This window comes from Platalea leucorodia, assembly GCF_965183815.1.
Source record: "Platalea leucorodia genome assembly, chromosome: Z".
In the NCBI taxonomy this organism is placed as follows: domain Eukaryota; kingdom Metazoa; phylum Chordata; class Aves; order Pelecaniformes; family Threskiornithidae; genus Platalea; species Platalea leucorodia.
This window is the reverse complement of record NC_138858.1, coordinates 58,324,014-58,336,699: the sequence shown is the minus strand read 5'-3', so window position 1 is coordinate 58,336,699 and position 12,686 is coordinate 58,324,014.

The following is a 12,686-nucleotide window of genomic DNA, read 5'->3' as shown; positions in this document are numbered from 1 at the left end:
CCATTGTAAGCACACGGCGCTTGCCTTGGCAGGTTTGTGGGAGTGTGATATAATCAATCCGCCAGGCCTCCCTATATTTATATTTCAGCCATTGTCCTCCGTACCAGAGAGACTTTAACCTCTTGGCTTGTTTGATCGCAGCATGTTTCACATTGATGGATAACCTGTGCAATAGCGTCCATGGTCAAGTCCACCCCTCGATCACGAGCCCATCCGTATGTTGCATCTCCTCCTTGATGACCTGAGGTGTCACGGGCCCACTGAGCTAGAAATAATTCACCCTTATGTTGCCAGTCCAGATCCACCTGAGCCACTTTAATCTGGGCAGCCTGATCCACCTGCTGGTTGTTTTGATGTTCTTCAGTGGCCCGACTCTTGGGTACGTGAGCATCTACATGACGTACCTTTACAATCAGGTCTCTACCTGGGCAGCAATACCTTGCCATAGTGCACCAGCCCAGATGGGTTTGCCTCTGTGCTGCGAGTTGCTTTGCTTCCGCTGCTGTAACCACCCCCACAGGGCATTTGCCGCCATCCATGAGTCAGTACAGAGATAAAGCACTTGCCACTTTTCTCGGTCAGCAATGTCTAAAGCCAGCTGGATGGCCTTCACTTCTGCAAATTGGCTTGATTCACCTTCTCCTTCAGCAGTTTCTACAACTTGTCGTACAGGACTCCGTACAGCAGCTTTCCTTCTCCGATGCTTCCCCACAAGACAACAGGACCCATCAGTGAACAGGGCGTATTGCTTCTCATTTTCTAGCAGTTTACTATACAGTGGGGCCTCCTCAGCAAGCATCACCTCCTCTGGCGATATTCCGAAATCTTTGCCTTCTGGCCAGTCCATGATCACTTCCAAGATTCCTGGGCGACTGGGGTTTCCTATTCGAGCCCGTTGTGTAATGAGTGCAACCCACTTACTCCACGTAGCATCAGTTGCATGATGCGTAGAGTAGACCCTTCCTTTGAACATCCAGCCCAGCACCTGCAGTCGGGGTGCCAAGAGGAGCTGTGAGTCAGTACCAATCACTTCCGAAGCAGCTCAAACTCCTTCATATGCTGTCACTATCTCTTTTTCAGTTGGAGTATAGCGGGCCTCAGATCCTTTGTATTCCTGACTCCAAAACCCTAAGGGTTGACCTCAAGTCTCCCCTGATGCTTTCTGCCAGAGGCTCCAAGTAGGGCCATTCTCCCTGGCTGTGGTGCAGAGCACATTTTTTTACATCTTGCCCTGCCCAGACTGGCCCAAGGGCTACAGCGTGAACTATCTCCTGTTTAATTTGTTCAAAGGCTTGTTGTTGCTCAGGGCCCCATTTGAAATCTCTCTTCTTTCAGGTCACTTGATAGAGAGGGCTTACGATCAGACTGTAATTTGGTATATGCATTCTCCAAAAACCCAGAACACCTAAGAAAGCTTGTGTTTCCTTTCTACTAGTTGGTGGACATGGCTGTTATTTTGTTGATCACACCCATTGTGATCTGACAATGTCCATGTTGCCATTTTATTCCTAAGAAGTGGATCTCCTGTGCAGGTCCCTTGACCTTACTTTGGTTTATGGCAAAAGCAGCTCTCAGAAGGATTTGGACTATTTTCTTCCCGTTCTCAAAAATTTCTGCTGTGTTGCCCCACATGATGATGTCATCAATACATTGCAGGTATTCTGGAGCCCCACCCTGTTCCAATGCAGTCCAGATCAGTCTATGGCAAATGGTGGGGCTGTGTTTCCACCCCTGGGGCATTCGATTCCAGGTGTACTGGACACCCCTTCAAGTGAAAGCAAACTGTGGCCTGTACTCTGCCGCCAAAGGGTTTGAGAAAAACACAGAAATATCAGTTGTAGCATACCATTTGGCTGCCTTTGACTCCAGTTCATATTGAAGTTCTAGCATGTCTGGCACAGCAGCACTCAGCAGTGGCGTAACTTTATTCAGGCCCCGATAGTCTACTGTTAGTCTCCACTCTCCATTAGACTTTCGCACTGGCCATATGGGACTGTTAAAAGGTGAGCGAGTCTTGCTGATCACTCCGTGGCTCTCCAGTCGATGAATCAGCTTACAGATGGGAATCAGGGAGTCTCGATTTGTGCGATATTGTCGCCGGTGCACCATTGTGGTAGCGATCTGCACCTGTTGTTCTTCAACCCTCAGCAACCCTACATTGGAATAGTCCTACAAGAGACCAGGCAAGGTAGAAATTCAAAGGGGTCTCCTAATACTTTCTGGATAAACTCATAATCCGGAGGTGGAGTGAGCTGTCTTAGAATACAGTGGTACCCTTATCCAGATCCTTCAACCTAGTCAAGTTTTCAGTATTTTATCAAGTAGCATGACTTGAAAATAAAAACTGACAGCAAAGTATTGGTCACATGTACTAGTATTTATGTATTTATTTATTTCTTTGGCATCGTGGCTGATATTTGTACTAATGCACTACTGTTCAAGGTGTCAAATGGCACACTGTAATTGGCCCTTCTTAACACAAGAGGGCATGCAAGTTGAAAAGGAAACATCTCAATTAATTCAGTCAGTAACTGTCCATACCAAAACTTTGTCCTGTTGCTAACAGTCTGATGGCTGTCATGGTGACATGAAAGCATGTGTACAAATTGTGTGTACAGACTCATCCAGCTGGTTATTCTTCAAAGATTTCTAATGGCTGAGATACTGGTCGTACAGGTGGGGAGTACAATCTATCCTCTTTGAGTTGCTGGACCAGTTTCTTCACAGCCAAAATGAGGGAGGAAGAGAGACTTTCTTTGTATTGCTGGAGTTGGCCAGCCAATTCATCCACCATTTGTTCCTCTCCATCTTTCCAGGTCATTACTGCCAATGAGTTGGCATACAATGATGGTGCACTCCATAAAATCTTCCGCCTTGACTTCATCTGGATCTTCATCTGGATAGCTGCTTGTTGTTCAGGTCATCATAAATCACCTCCAGCACAGCTAACTCCCTCAGGTACCGGATACCTCTCTCCATGGTGGTCCACTTGCCTGGGTGACATATAACATCTTCCTTGAAGGGATACCTTTCCTTCATGCCTGAAAGGAGTCGCCTCCAGAAGCTGATGACTTATGCCCCTTTTCCAATTGCTTTGTCAATGCCCCCCTTGTCCATCTGTTTGGCTTCCCTGCCCTCTAATTCCAGCCTACTGGCCCCACTATCCCAGCATTGGAGCAGCCAGGTGACGATGTGCTCGCCTATATGATGGCTGAAATCTTTTCGTATATCTCGCAGCTCTCTCAGGGATAGGGATGAGAGGAGTTCCTCCTCCTCCCCAAGCAGTGGCTGCCTCTCTTCCTCCTCCTATTCTTGTGATGGCCTTGCTTCAGAGTAGTCTACCTCATCCACTCCTGCTCCCTCTTAGAAGCAACTTCTTCATTCCTTACTAAATGAGCTTACTTCTGCTTCCAATATTTCTTCTTGTGTATAGAGGCAACTAGTACTGGCATGGGTTGGTTCTCTGGTTCAGCTGGAGTGCCTATCGTGGGAGTTGGAGTAGCTGCAGTGCCTGTCAGATCCAGAGATCTTCTCTTCCCCTTGAATGTACTGAATAGTGTTGAGTAGAGCTTGGTAGGCATGGTCCAGGCCCCAGCACATTGCAGTGATTTGTGTCTTTCTGGAATTGGCAGGATGACAGCATAGTCTTTCCAAATATTTTACTAGTTTTTCAGGATTCTGCATTTGGTCAGGGATGAAGTTCCAAAACATTGGAGGTGACCACTGTCCTAGGTATTTGCCCATACTATCCCACATGCCCTGCCACTCAAAACTATCCAGCCTAACGGCAGATCTCTGAGTGGTATTCTTGAATAGTTGTTTAACCTTAAACAAGACCTGAAACACATTCAAGAGACATAGCAATAGGAACATGCTAGTTTGAACATCCCAAGGATATGCTAAATCCAAACCACAGCACTATACCAGCTACTAGGACAAAAATTAACTCTACCCCAGCTGAAACCAGGACACAGGGGTACAGTGCAGTATAGAGATCTCCATGCCAGCCCCATGCATGTGGTGGCCCCTCCATAACGGAGGGCTGCTGCCTTGGTGCCCAGAGGCAGCATGTGGTGCTGGCCTGGCCCCGTGCTCAGGCTTGTCACCCTGCCTGGCCCAGCTGGGATGTGCAGCATTGCAGGAGCCCTTTCCCATGGGCACTGGCGCCTCTCTCCTTGTGCCACACAGCCAAGGGCCTGGCCTGAAGGACATGGGGGCAGAAGAACAGGAAGGCAGCTGGGGAGAACTGGCAGCAGTTGGCACAGGTCCCGATGCCCAGCCATGTCCAAGCTGCTGCATTCATTACCCACCACCCACTGCTCCACCCAGGCTGCTGGCACAGCTTTCCTGGCTGCCCCTACTCACTGTGTCTGGCCTCTCAGTGAGCCTGAGGACACCCCTGAGCACTGGGCTGTGCATACCCAAGCACTGACTCCACAGGTAGGTGAGGAAGATGTCTCTAGGGCATGGTCCAGCTCTTCGCTGAGGTCAGTGCAGCCCAGCATCTGAAGCACACACAGCAGGAGCTGGCAGGACTCCCCGCATTGTGCAGTGCTGGGTCCAACCATCAGCTCGGGGCAGGGATGCCAGGGCAAGACCCAAGCCCTGCCTCGAGGCAGCAGGGACTATGGAGAGACCCCATGCCCCACGGAACACCACACTGATTGCTTGCCTGCTGCTCCTGCCCTCCAGCCATCTGCAGCCCCTTGGCCTTGTAGTACTGAGGCATGATTGGTTCATGAGAGGTGGCACAAAGGAGGCATGAAATGCTGGCGATGGTAAGTAGTATCCCCAACGAAACAGGCCACAGCCCACAGTACCATCCGGAGGCCACCTGCTGCCCCAGCTCCCCCCACAGTGGTGGGTATGGGAAAGCCAAGCATCGGACACAGATCAGAGTGTGCTGACAGCTGTCAGTCTCACCTCAATAAGGAAGGCCATGGCAGCTATCTTCCAGGAGGAGTCCTCCATGCTGAGCATCTCTGCCAAATGGCAGAAGATGGTGGAGATCAGGGGTCTTGGGGTCTTCATCATCTCCCTGGCAGGGGGAAGGAGGCTCTGTCAGTCCTGAACAGGGCAGGCACCTCTATTTTGAGTTTGCACCAGTCTGATCATCACCTCACCGGCCATGGGGTGTAAGACCACACTTACACTCAGATCCAGCAGGATTTGCTTGGGTGGGAGGGGGATGTCTCTCCCCACCACACCTTGCCATTGGAAAGTCAGTGTCCAACATAGGGAGGCTCCTTTTGGTGGGAGACTAAACCAAGGCTTCTCCTACCCTGAAGCCTGGCCCCAGACACATCCCATGTCCCACCTGCTGGGGATTTGTGTCTCCCTGGTCCCACGATCTTCCAGAAATCCCACACCCTTCTCATGGGGCTGCCCTCAGTGGAGTTGCATGCCAACTGGCCCCACCATGCTCCCCATGGTGCAAGCCCAGGCCCCACAGAAGGGGCAACAGGACTTTGGGAGGGGATCGCTCCCGTGCCTTGCCCTCTCTCAGGCCTGCTGACACCAGCTCCTCCCCAGCAGCTTTCCAAACCAGGCTGTTGCCTCTCCACTTTGCCATGCCACAGTCATCAGCACTGAGTCTGCCACACTTTCTCCAAGAACAGGGGAACCCCCTTCAGCCCTGAGGAAGGGGATTGTGTGGGTGCCTGGTGTCTGAGGGAGAAATGTTGGGGAGAGCAGGTGGGGAGAAGGGGCTCTCACCTGGCCACTACACGCACTCCTCTGAGGTGAGTCGTGGTGCTGAGAAGGGCATCCCAGCCACCCTGCCTCTCAATGACCAGCACCTAGCTCTCAAAGCCCACGCTGTAGGGCAGCGCTGTAGGGCACCATTCTCACTGATGATATGTCCCTGCTGCACAGCCTGAGCTAGGGGCTGAGGCTTGGGCACTGCTCTGGGCCACAGGAGATGTGGGGGGGCCACCCCTGCCAGGGCCAAGACCCAGAGGCTCTTCAGGGCTGGGGTCTTGTTTGTGACGTGGGCTTATCGAGCCTTGCCGGCAGAGTGAGAACACTAGCAGGACTCGCGTCAATGGCTAGCCACGCCGGGGCACTGCCTCAGCCCTGGCCGCCTGCCTGGGTGGTGTCCTGGCCCCTCATAGAATCATAGAATCATCAAGGTTGGAAAAGACCCTTAAGATCATTGAGTCCAACCGTTAATCTATCACTGCCAAGTCCATCACTATACCATGTCCTCGAGCACCACATCTCTCTGTTCTTTAAATACCTCCAGGGATGGAGACTCAACCACTTCCCTGGGCAGCCTGGTCCACTGCTTGATCACCCTCTCAGTGAAGAAGTTTTTCCTAATATCTAATCTAAACCTCCCCTGGCGCAGCTTGAGGCCGTTTCCTCTCGTCCTATCACTCGTTACTAGGGAGAAGAGACTGACCCCCACCTCCCTACAGCCTCCTTGCAGGTAATTGTAGAGAGCAATAAGGTCTCCCCTCAGCCTCCTCTTCTCCAGACTAAACAACCCCAGTTCCCTCAGCCGCTCCTCATAAGACTTGTGCTTGAGTCTAGGCTGTTGAGGGCTGTCACATCTCTGATGGATGGCAGGTTTCTGTAGATGGTCTACATGATATTTAACACCTGGAGGTGAGACAAGGCTGAGGCTGGGGCTGTTACCAGGGCAAGCGCAGCCTTTTCCCCATCTCTCACAGAGAATTGCTTCCATTCCCATTGCTATATGCTGGCCTAAAATGGTGTCAGTGCCTGACAGATGTGGATTAGAGGAGGAATGGTGCCCCAGAGGGCTCAAGTCTCAGCGACACCACCAGCGGGCTAGTCACCTGCCCCGCCTGGAAGGCAGGGTCTGCCACAAGCATGTCCATCTTGTGGATAGCCATGCTCGTGCTGTGGGCACTTGGGGATGTCAGGCTCTTGATGGCCATGGAGATGACATCTGCCCTGTTGGAGGGCTGGAAATATTTTGTGAACAACTGTGACAGAAAGGAGGGGAGGCAACATTCATCACCCTGAGTGGCCCAACAGCACCACTCGGCTGAGCAGCAAGAGCAGGTCTGGAGAGAGACACAGGGCAGTGCTGGCCCAGCAGTCCCAGGAGAGCCAGGAGCAGTGGCTGAACTGTGCTGGGTGATAGCGCTGAGAAGGAGATGGACAGGGTGGGTTAGGGTCTTGTGTGGTGGCCCTGCAGGGGCCAGGAGGGAAGGCGTTGCCTAGCCCCTACTCAGGGACAAGCGTGAGCCCTCTTCCTGACAACCAGGAGCCCCCATCAGCCCCATGGATCAGGTGTCCCTTTGCTCATGCAAGGTTCACTTTGTCCCCCACCAGGAGTCCCAGCAAGGAAGGCATTTTTTACCATGAAGATTTTGCTGGCAGAGCTGGATTGCAAAGGCAGTGAGGGCAGCCTTGTTGCCTGTAACTCCTGGAGCTGCAGTTGCCCTGTGTCGTACTCCCATGGCCACCTGCCTGCAAAGGAGCAGAAACAGGTGCTCAGCAGAGAGGGTGGAAAGCTGGAGGTGCAGCCTGAAGGCATTGGTCAGAATTGTCACTGGCAAAGAAAGGGGGCACCCAGACAGGTACAGGGAGCAGGATTCCCAGAGAGGCTCCAGGTCTATTGTGAGCAGGGGCAAGGGGAAATTGCTTTTTAGACTGCAGGCAGGCAGGCTGGATCACGCTTTTTCTCACCAAGTGGCCCCGGTGGCAGGGTGCTTGCCTGGCCCTGCCTGACTGCCCGTGCCTGGAAGGACCCAGCCTGACACGGCTTCTCTTACTTCTGTGCTGTAGGATGAACGTGTGCAGATGACAGCTTCTGCAGCCTTGCAGTAGGTCCCCTAGTCCTTGCAGGTGCAGCACAGGGTGAGGTGCCCCACCAGCTTCCCCAGCAGGGCAAAACTAGGCATCTTAGAGCATCGATGCAGACGCAGAGATGCTCCTGTGGCTTCTGCAAAGCAAGGGCAGACCTGGGGGAGAGAGGCAGCACAGGTACCATGGCTGAGGGGGTGCAGCCCAGAGCAGGGTGAGCTGCTGGTCCTGGGTTCATGATGGTGCCCAGAGTGGCCCTGCCCTGTGCTGGGGCAGGACTGGCTCCTGAGAGAGCAAGGCCAGGACAGAGAGGCCCACAGGGGCAGGACAAAGTCCCCTGCTCACAGGCAGGGACTGTCTGAGAGTGAGAGCCTGTGCCCGGCTTCCCTGCAAACAGCCAGGAACTGCCAGGGCTATGGGGCACAGGGATGGGGTCCTGGGACAGCTGGGGGCTGCCCGTACCAGGGGCTCCATATCTGAGGCAGGGGGCAGGTGGTGATGGAGCCGGTCAGCCTGGAAATCCGCACCATGGCCCTCTCCTGCACCACCACTGGCTGCGACTTGGTAAAGGGCAGCAGGAGCTGGGAGGAGAAGAGCTGTTGGTGTGCCCTGCACCCAGCAGCCTGGCAGCTGCTCCCAGGAAGGGAGTTCAGCACAACCCAGCCAGGCTCATGCTGGGGTAATGCCTGGGATGGGGCATGTGCCCTTTGAGTCCCTCATAGCACTGGAGACAAATCCCCCAAATGGACCTGCTGTGGCCAGGCATGTCACCAGATTCTGCTCCTGCTGAAGCCTCTAGTCTCTTCCAGTTGTTCCCCGAAAAATGAACCCTCCTTCTCCCTGCCAAGCACCCCAAGCCTCTGGGGTGACCACCTCCCTGAGGACCTGCAGTGGTGGCTCTGGGCCCACGGTGAAGCCAGAAGAGCCAATCTCCAGTGTCGCGGGGGCCGCTGCACTGCTCACATCTGTGGAGGAAACCATGACGGCCCCAGGGGTCTGCTGTGCCAGCTGCAAGCTGTGTGGAACTTGCTGGTCCCCCTGCCTTGGTGCAAGGGAAGGCTTTGAGGACGTGCTGGCTAGGATGGGCAGCAGGCACAGCTTTGCCCTTACACTGCTGAGGTGGCGTGGGGTGGGAAGCAAAGGGGCTCTGCCTGCAGCCAGAAGACACAGGACTCAAGGAGGAGCTCAGCAGGGAAGCCCTGCTTCCCTGACGGATGTTCCCTGCCGTCCTTCCTGCACCTGGCATGGGGCCGGGGGGAGGGACCACTTGAGTGGGGGCCATTGCCCTTTGCAGTGTGGAGCCAACTCTGTGAATTCCACTCTTTGCCAATGCCAGAACTGCAAGATGTTCTGCAGCTCCAGGAGGCTGCAGGTGCTGGAGCTGCCTACCAGCACCTGCAACATGCTGTCCGTGGCAGCCAAGGTCTGCAAGGAGGACAGAGGGTTGGGGCACCCCCTCCCTGCTTTCACTTGTGGGAGACTGACACAAATTCGTCCTGCCTGAGGGGGACACCCATGGCCCTGTGGTGCCTTGGGGCAGGCTCCCTGTGTCTCATCCATGCATACCTTGGTGCAGAGGAAAGCATCCAGACCCTGCATGTCATCCCGTGGAGGGAGGCAGAAGACGCTGCAGAAGTAGGTGTGGAGGGGGCTGTTCTTTCAGTCCTACAGAAGCAGCCCTGCTCTGCTGCAAGGAGACAGAGGAGCTTTTCAGACCCTGCAGCTTGCAGCGGTACCCCTCATCCCTGGGGAAGGAGGAGGCACATGCCAGGGTGGGAGACCTGGGCTTATCCCCACACCAGGTGGGACACCAGCCCTGCAGGGAGGCATCTCCACCCTCCATGATGTTGACCCAGGGCAGAGGACAGGCCTGGCTGACGGGGCTTGACTCCCTCACCATCTCCTGCCCCTGCCTGTGGGGGAAAGCCCCACAGCACACCCTCCCTGCTGTCTACCGGTGGAGCCCAGAACATTCCTCCAGGACAGGGAATGGCTCCCAGCTGGGACTGGTGCTGTCTGGGCCATATGGCACAGAGGAGGTCACACCTGGGACTGGGACAAGTACCTCATGGAAGTGATGGGGATCATGGTTTGCTGCCGCACCGCAGTGCTCAGGTGGTCGGGGGCTCCTCTTACAGCAGCACCTGGAGAGCACAGTGGGATGGTGCATGGCAATTTTCTTCACCCAGCAAACAGTCTGCAGGGCTGGCAGAGCCCAGTGCCCCTGCCCCAGCACCCACACCCACAGCCCCCCTCCCCTGCCCAGCACCCAGCTCACAGGGCTTTCCAGTGGCCCCCAGAGCCCTGTGGTGGGAAGGGCTGTGCCAATCACAGACACAGGATGGCCAAGGGATGTCTGGTAGTCACTGGGTCCAACCCCCTCCTGCTCCAGCCAGGCCAGCCAGAGCAGGCTGCCCAGGAGCACATCCAGACAGCTTTTGACTGTCCCCAAGGATGGAGACTCCACGACCTCTCTGGGCAACATGTGCCAGTGCTCAGCCCTTGAGTGTGTCCCTCACCCCCTGACACCCGGCCAACCCTTCACCTGCCATCACTACCATGCTGGTGCCCAGCTCCTCCTGCCCCTCCCTCAGGCTGGCTGGGCATCCCCTCACCTCAATTGTCTCTGTCACCTCCAGCTGGCACGAATGCACCGTGTCCCACACAGTGGTGTCCATGCTGGCAGCACTGCAGATGGTGCAGATGGAGGCCAGAAACCTCAGCTTCTGGGCCTCTTCCTGCAAGTGGTGGAGGGGAGAGACCGACAACGTCAGAGGGGAGAAGCAGGGCTGTGGGAGCGGGACTCAGCAAGGCTGGCAGCCATGTGTGGTGCACCAAAGGGGCACAGCCTGCAGCCCTCCAGCACCTTCTGAACACAGGCCATGGGAGGAAAGACTGGCTGGGAGACGCAGGCACAGCCTGTGTAGAAATAGTTACAGACACCTTTGGTCTCCTTCTGGAAGAGGTATGGATGACATCTAGGGTTTCCACTTCTCTGCTTGGCAGACCCAAAACAGAATGGCTGGGACCTGACCAAGAGAGCAGGCAGGGGCTGTCAGGATGGATGGGGGAAAGAACCGAGCCCTCCGCCCAGCCACCTGCCCTCTCCCGGGGACAGCACAAGCCCTGGCTCTGGGATGGGACACTGACAGCCGGCATCCCCCAGGTGCCCCAGGGCTGGCAGTGCCAGCAACGAGGGCATGATGCTGGAGCACACCACAGTGGGGAGCCACCAGTGTGCCCAGGTGAGGAATGTGCTGGCACTCAGGGGGCAGGGATGGTCCCTGTCCCAGGAAGCAGGAGCCGGTTCCCCACTGTGCCCCAGGGGCCCCCAGCCAGCCTGGTTGGGAGTCAGAACCTCGGGGCAGGGCAGGGCAGCTGGGCTGGCAGTGGGCTGCAGTGCCCACTCACTCACCTGCTGGCAGCAGCTGGACCTCGCACACCTTGTTGGGCTGTGGCCCAGAGCTGGAAGCCTGGTCAGCTCTAGCCTCCCTCTCCCAGGCTGATCTGAGATGGCTGGGGGATCTCTGTGCAATCCTACGGAAACAGGGGGAGGAAAGGGGTGAGGGGAGACTCAGCCCCTCATTCTGACCTGTGGGCATGGGGATGCAGCAGCAGCCCAGATAGAAGTGGTTACAGACTGGCTACCTTTGCTTTGCCTTTGGACAAGGCTGGGATGACTTCCTGCATTTCTTCCTCCCTTCTCAGACCCAACCCTCAGGAAATGTCTCAACCCTGCAGCTGAGGATGGCAGGGGCTGCCCTGCCATGGGTGGTGGGACAGAGGTGGCTGCACTCAGGGGCTCCTTGCCAGACCCGCTCCTGCAGGGTCCCATCACTGTTCCCTGTGGCCGGTGTTGCCTGTCACAAAGAGCCCTTCTGGTCCCACCCATCCTGGCCCCCATCACCAACCTTCAGGACCCTGCCTTCTGCCCTTGGGTTCCCCAGAGTCCCACACTGCATCTCCTGTGTGCTCCATGGACCCCTCATGGCCTCAGGTGGGATGGGACTGACTCACCCTTTCCTTCTTCCTTACGGAAGAAATACACCTTTTCTTATCAATACACAGGGCAGCTCGACCAGCTGTCACCATTAATAAAGCCTGTCCTCTCTGGTAAACCAACATAAGCCATTTGTACTACAGGATCTCCAGCTTCCCTTCCAGTTACAGCAGCCCTCATGGTAACTTCAGGGCCATCATCTACTAACCATGCTTTTTTATTCTCTGAAAATTGTCCAGCCTATTCTTTAAGGAGAGATTGATTTTGTAAACTAGGTTCACCATTTCTCGTACCTCAGAGGGAATATATCTCCAACTTCCCTCATCATTTCCAGAAATGGTGCAAGACCTTTTAAACAGCAATAGTGATTGAACAGAAATCTCCCTTTATGTTAACGCCAGAACAACCAACGATATTGAAAGTAGATCCTGCCCTCTGGGCTGTCTCATCAACCAAAACAAGCTGTCTAAAAACCAACCAAGTTCAGATCACCATAGAGCCAACAAAACCCTACCAAGCGTTCCCCAACATCCACCAAGTCCAGAAGCCAAGGAAGGGACAGATCATGGGATCATGAAATCAGAGACTGGTTGAGGTTGGAAGGGACCTCTGAAGGTCACTTGGTCCAACTCCACTACTGCTCAAGCAGGGCCACCTAGAGCCAGTTGCCCAGGACCCTGTCTAGATGGCTTTTGAATATCTCCAAGGATGGAGACTCCACAACTCTGTGGGCAACCTGTGCCAGTGCTCAGTGACTCTCACAGTGAAAAAGTGTTTCTTGGTGTTCAGAGGGAGCCTCCTGTATTTCAGTGTGCACCCATTGCCTCTTGTTCAGTCACTGGGCACCACTGGAAAGTGCCTGGCTCCATCCTCTTTGTAGTCTTCCTTCAAGTATCTATACATGTTG